Genomic DNA, 7,365 nt, shown 5'->3' with positions numbered 1-7,365 from the left:
TTCACTAGATTTACAATTGACCCTCAAACTGTTAATTTCACATGGTAGTCCAACAATCTTAGTGGCACTTCACCTCCTCCTGAGTTGTCTCAATGAATTCCCAGGGGTAGTGCATGGTGAATCTCCCTTTGACAGTCCCAATAACTTCCCATGCATTTGTCTTTAGCAATTCCGTAGCAATGCATCAATTCTATAGAAATGCGTGAATTTTGTGGCAATGCATGGATCCACAAAAGTTTTGTAGCAGTGGAAAATTATTTATTACTCCTACTAATAAAATAAACTAAACAAGAAGAAATGCATATCAGAAGATAATATTTTGATACTTACATGAGCCCAAGGATGCTAACTTTATGTGGGATCAACACCTCTAACAATTATTCTCACATTATCTTGTTCATCTTTCAACTCATCCTACTGGAATTGGGCTTCGATTACCATTCGTCTTCACAGTGATCATTCACGTCATTCAATCCAACATTCCTCATGCTTCTCCTTTCCCAATTCAAATGGATTCCCCTCTGGGATGTTTTTGGGGTTGCTCTAATATCAAAACTGATGCAATTTTTTTTTACTGTACACTAGACAAATTTGGAACTGACTCCAAATGGGTGTCTCTGGCTTCTACAGGCACATATCTACAAAACTAATGAAGACACCTCCAATCTGCACATGTGTAGATTTACACACCCTGTTCTAGCTCACAGGTAAGTCCAATAATACTTCTCAAGATCTAAAAAAGTGTTATTAGCAACTAAGAATTACATTCTGCCACACAACATTATAATTGGAGGAATCAAGATATATTTAATACCTAATTCTAGCATATCATAAATGAACATGAATACACAACTTGTGGCATCATAAACACAATCCCTTTATTTATTAGCTCCTCCTTTAATCTTTAATACAACACACAAGTCCAAACCATGGTTTCTAGCCAATGATTAATGCCACAAACATACTAAGGCTCCTTTGAGAACAATATCTCTATCTTTGTTACATAGAGGTAGGCTTGTTCCCTTGTACACATAGATTACAATCATTATATCCTAAATTTCTAGAAATAAATACATCTAAAGACCCAAACACCAACGTTGCCACATTTTTTGGGTGTTAGAGACCCACTAAAAAATGCATAGGAATCTTGCTTCATGGTCTTTTTGTAGTTTCTCTTCTTGCCATTTGGTTCCAAAATCAATTCCTAGCTCCTCATGATTAATAGACCAAACAACTCCTATAAATGGGTCAATAATTTGAATGTGTGTCATGGTTTATTGCCCCTACATAAAGCACAAATCTATATAGACCTGAGTTTGAGATGCACTTCCTAGTTTGTGAAGATTGAAGTTGCATATCTCCTATTTATATATTTCAGAACTCGGTGATTTGTGTGCATTTGATAGATCCTCAAGCTTAGGAACCCCCAGGTCAATATCAAACATGAATATAGATGGGTGTGTGCGAACATCATATTCATGTAGTCAATGCATTGTTTATATTTAATGTCCATCACATCGATATACAAACACTACAATGCCCACCCATGTCCAGGCTATTAGCATGGACCTCAACTCTTTCTAAGTGCAATGAAGGTGGATGTGTTCCAATTTCCATCTCTCCAAAAGTATACAGTAAGCATTACATCAAATAAGATTTACCACTATCCCTGAAAGGACATATTACCAAGGACGTTGTGGCATAAACATATATATGTAAAAAGGATGGAGCTTCAACAAAAAGGATCCAACTTTGCATCAGGAATAAAATCTATTCACTAGACGTTGAATGGGGCTCCAAATTACTCATTGACATTTTAGTAGGCAAATTGCACAAATCCATATCCTTTAGATTTTCCTAATACATCTATTGCAATCTTACAAGAGAGAATAGACCCAAACACAGAGAAAGTATCATAGAGAACTTTAATGTCTATTACTTTGTGAAGATTCTTAATAAACATGTTCGTTGATCCACTCTTGCGGATGTTGGGATCACGATGTGAATACATTATCTGAATGGGCTTTACATTAAGAGGCATAAAATTCAACAATGCCATAATTGATATAGGCGTATCCAAGAAAACTCTTGGTGTTGATATCTCTATAGATGCAAACAGAGAGAACGAGACCAATCTGCTGGAAGAGCCCATAAATCTGGCCATCGGTAACACTGAGGTCTAGATTCCCCACATACAGAAACGTTGATAGGAATTGATTAGGCAAATTTTTGTTGTCATTCCTAATAGCCTATTGTTGCTATGAAACAACAAATTTTTGGAGTTGGACTTGTATCTGTGTCATTCTATCTCTCTTTTATAGAAATTTTATCTCTACTCTCTGATATTGGAAAAAATAGAAAGCACAACCTCCTTCAACTACCACAAATAATTTAAAAAAAAAAGAATGAAATCCAGATCAAAATCGAAAATAAAAATCCAAAACCACCCTAAAAACACATGTGAAGTTTAAAATCAGGGTTGGGAGATTCAAACAAAGCAAACCAACCAAGCCCTCCTTTAAAATTCTTAAATCCTGAAAATTGTTAAGTTTGTTGAATTTTGAGTGAGATCTAATATTCTTCTTTCTTACCTTCTTAGTTAGTGTTGTTGCCTCTCTGAGGTTGGGCCCCTAAATAGTTCCTCCCCCTAGGAGTTTCATACCTCCATTTCTCCCCCCTTGGTCTGCGGGATAACCCCACTGCACTTACTTACTTACAAAGAAACATGTATATACACCAAAATGGAATGCAAGCAACTAAGTTCTATTCAGACTAACCTCAGGTTTTATTATGTATAGTGCTAATGTTAATGTTAATGTATCAATAGTAAAGGCATGTGCACTTCCTACACCACCAACTTGAGGTGGGGGAGATTTTGTGATGGTTTGGATATGGGAACATGTTCCACCCAACCCGATTCTTTATCATCCAAAAACCCAATAATTAGAAATGGATTATGAGAAAAAAAAAGGAAATGTCTATGAAAATCGAGGTCGGATGGGATCGGTCACTACACATATCACAAACTGAGTCAGGCTAAACCTGATGATTGAGTTGATTCAAGTTCAATATGTGCATGCCTAGGAGGACTAGGTAGGTGTACGAAGTTAGGCAGTAAGGCAGGAAATGCTCGTTGAGGAAGGACGTGGCTGGAAGAAATCAAATTGCAGATTTGCAAATATGGTGTAAACTATAAATTTGACCATCCTCCCCTAGGAGCACTTGACAAAGGTCATGCTCAGCAACTTATGAAGTTGACTCTTGTAGGCTTCCCAGGACGAGAGGGTGAGGCTACATGCCCATTCTATATGAAAACTGGAACTTGCAAGTATGGTGCAACTTGCAAGTTTGATCATCCCCCTCCTGAAGAAGTTGTAGCCAAATATGTTGCAATGGTTGCAACCACTAAAGATACCTCAGTAGATTATGATAAGATTGATTGAGGGAATGTTGGAGCCAAAGCTATAGATGAAAATATCAAAGATTGATGAACATTGCACAAAGTGGATTAAGGTATTCTGTTTGAAGGAGACATGAAGAAAGGTAGATTTGTTTGGGGTTGTAAGATTTCACCATCAAACTGCTATTTGGGGGATGCAGGAAAATATGTCAAATTCAGGGTTGCAAGGTTTTCCCATGAAGTTGTTGTTTGGGAGTTTCTCTGAAAATGTCAAAGTTTCCATGCATGCCTAATATTTTGAGGAGCATTGAAATATGTATTTTGGTTGTTTCATATGTTGTAAGTTTTTGACTGTATGACATAGGGTAAAGAATTTTACACTGAAGATGTTATTGTAGCTATCACAGGAATGTTTAGAAATTGACTATGATTTCATACCAAAAAAATAATGCAAACCTAGAGATATAGAGATCGACTCAACAACACCTACTTCGACTTCGATAGATAATAAGAAAAGGGAGAAAAGACAGCTACAAACTGCGTCACTCACCATTTGGTAACCTCATCCCAAATCTTTCATGTATACCCCTGAATCAAGGGCTCTCCAAACTTGTTGCCACTTTATTGAGGGAGGTGTGCAACAGGTCAATATAAGTGATTCCTAGACAATTACGATCTCAACTTCTCATATTCTAATTGATAAAATAAAATGGTGACAACTTCATGCTACAACCTTCACGATATTGATCTTTCAATGACATCAATGACAATACATGTTCGACTATAATTCTCAATTCCAGAAATATATATAAATGATTGAGGGAAAAGAATGATATTTCCAATTATTCCTAATCACAAAAAGGATTGTTGAATAGAGAAAGCCAGTTTAGGTAGTATTTGGGGGCAACAAAAATTCAAATTGTGTAAACAAATTTTCAAAATGCATACAAAAAAATAAAGTATGACCCATAAAAGCATAGAAAATCAATTTTGGGGGTCTATATCTTAAGCATGTGCGAGCAAAACAAGGTCACAGGGTTTATATATAGCAGCATTTAAGGTAATTTCTAGTTATTCAAAGAGATGTCTGCAAGCAAATCAATAACACCTAAGATTTGTCTTTCCAAGATATCACTCAAACAAGAAGCTTCAATTATTTTGGGCTATGAGTAAATCTAGCGAGTTGCAAACTTTATTTTATAGAAAAACACAACTTTCCATAGAAGAAGTTTTTTCTCCACAACCACAACACCGAAACCAACCCCAAAAAATCGAAAATCAACCCTAAAAGCATGAAACAATTGACAACAGAAATGGAAAATTTGACAAGACCTGAATTAAATCTAATCACAGTGAAGTCCACTGTAGCTTCCAAGCAACAATGACGTGATCTAGACTTTCTCAAGCACTAGGGCAACCCCAGGGTATCAGAAAAGGGATATCATTCATATCTAGTAACCTAAACAAACATAGCATTTAATACATAAACCATTTATCATAATCATCTTCTAGAGCAGCACCATGAACACGAACAAGCGAAATCTCATATTCTTCTTAGGTGTTTCTTTGGTTACTCTATCTCATCACCAACTTAGTGTCCATTCTCTAAAGGACCTGATAGACACATTCATGTAACCTCTTAAACAACAAAAGATCTTAATATCACCTAACTCCAGGCCATGCATATGAATGACCTTTAGTAGAGGGCAAGTGAAGTTGAGGTCTGCTAGATGATCCACTACCATTGCCTTCCAACATCCTTGATCTACTTCTTGATCCAGGGAGAGAACTTGTTGCATGTGTTTCCCAAGTTTCATTGAATTTGACAGCTTCCTCTTCAGTCAAGTTGTGAAGAGTTTGTACAGTATTCTCCCTGCCATCTGCATTCTGTTTCTTACAGACAACATGCATCTTGTCACCAATTTCCTGAGAAACTCCATTATTCTCTTGTTGTGAGTCATCCCCAGGCTCTTGCTAAATGCGAGAAGGCTTTAACCAAGTTGGGTGTTGCACTGGAAAATGTGGATGACACAGCAAGTGCTGCTAAGTTTATAGCCACCCATAATTACAGAGATACAAGAGTTGTTGCAAGTGCTCGAGCTGCAGAGATTTATGGCCTTGATATTCTTTTAAATGGGATCCAGGATGATTTTTACAATGTTACTCGCTTCTTGATGTTAACCAGGGATCCAATAATTCCACGAACTGACAGACCTTTCAAGACAAGCATTGTATTCACTGTTGAGGATAGACCTGGGGCGATTTTCAAGGCACTTGCTATATTTTCTTTTAGAAATATCAATTTAATCAAGATTGAAGGTAGACCCCAGAGAAAGCGGCCATTGAGGGCGGTTGATGATAGGAACAATGGGACTGCAAAATACTTTGACTATCTATTATATGTTGACTTTGAAGCCTCTATGATTGATCTACGAGCACAAAATGCATTAACTCACCTACAGGAGTTTGCAACATTCCTCTGAGTACTAGGTAGCTATCTAATTGATACGACCCCCGTGAATCATCCTGCAGTTTCATAGGCTTACAGATCATTGGTTTAAACTTCAAAGGTTTCTACCCTTGTGAAGCACATTTTTTTCCACTGCCCTACTTCATGGCTGAGGCGAACAAACATTTTGGCCTCTACTTATTTATCCTTGGTGTCCTGTCAAGGAGATTGCATTCTAGAGGTTCCCGCAGTGCTCAGTTGGCATGCACAGGTTGAAAATTAGCAACTTATCCATATTAGTACTACGTATAGCTTTCCAGGTTTTGATGTGGGCCTGAAGTGAGGATTGTCACCACCTGGTTCTATAAAATATAATATAGATGCATGTGCATCTTTTGTATATTTGATTTTTTGTAAATATAGTTGTAGGACATTGATAGAGACAAACCGAATCAGGAATAAATGATGCCTTTCTAAACTTAAATATAATATTATTGTGCTATATTGAATCACTAACATTTTATTTGGATTAAAAAAACACCACTATTCTCTTGCTTCCCTTGGCTATTGTTCTAATCACTTCTTTTTCATTATTTCATGAAGGTTAAGAATTCGTTGAATATAACTCGACCCTCTCATAGAAATATTTGATCTTTCTTGTAGAAATGGCAATGATGTTCACCCTCTTGGGAATCATAATGGGGATGCAGATAGTAAGGAATGTATGCTTCCACTCTCAGCTCTGTGGGAAACGGGACACCGGAGAAGCGATATCCATAGTTTGAGTTGCTCCCTGCTACTAAAACACGTCCGTCGGGCAGAACATTGGCAGTGGAATGATACATCCTCAAGATTTTAGTGGGAGCCAGGACTGTGAACCTGTCACCCAATGCTTCTGTGGGTGTGTAGAGAAACAAACTCAATGCAAGCTCCCAGGCAAATTGCCAGCCGGCTATGCCATTTTTGGCACCGTTGATTATGAGAATCTGGGCAGTGGGGAGAAGGCTCCATTTTAATGCAGCTAGGGAAATAGCAGTTTCCTTGTTGTTGACTTTGCCACTTTAGTAGACTGCTATTCCCCTTGCATGTCAGACTGCATTAACTTTTCTATGGGGTAAGAAATAGGAGTTGCCGTGGGGAGAATGATCATGTCACCCATGACTCTAGGGTCGGGCATGTGTCAACACCATTGTTATATGGTCCTCATTTCCCATTTATCACTCGCCACTTCGCTAACACACTTGACTGTTCCCACACCACCTGTTGAAAAATCTCTTCCCACCATTTACTGTACTAAACTGCCTTTACCATTCCTCGCCATGATACATACCTTTCACAAGTAACAATTTTCTGCCCGAAAGGTCTTGGAATTGAATCCTAGATCAAAATTCGCCTCTCCCTTTCCCCACACACAGTTTCGTCGTGATCTTCAGTGGTCCATAATGAGATCCTTCCATATATATGGCAGATCTGTTCTAATTAATAGTATCAAAGAGAGTTGCGATAGTCAGATCTG

The 7,365-nt window shown here is 37.7% G+C and overlaps 1 pseudogene; it reads left to right on the top strand.

The window, feature by feature from the left end:
* Window positions 1-2,018: 2,018 nt before the first annotated feature.
* Window positions 2,019-5,940, top strand: LOC149195080 (arogenate dehydratase 3 pseudogene; annotated as a pseudogene).
* The last annotated feature ends 1,425 nt before the right edge of the window (window positions 5,941-7,365 follow it).

The sequence above is a fragment of the Pinus tabuliformis genome, chromosome 2_2, assembly GCF_031772625.1.
Source record: "Pinus tabuliformis cultivar Carrire ecotype Pingquan chromosome 2_2, CPIR1, whole genome shotgun sequence".
Taxonomy (NCBI): domain Eukaryota; kingdom Viridiplantae; phylum Streptophyta; class Pinopsida; order Pinales; family Pinaceae; genus Pinus; species Pinus tabuliformis.
This window is presented reverse-complemented; position numbering and strand designations above follow the sequence as displayed.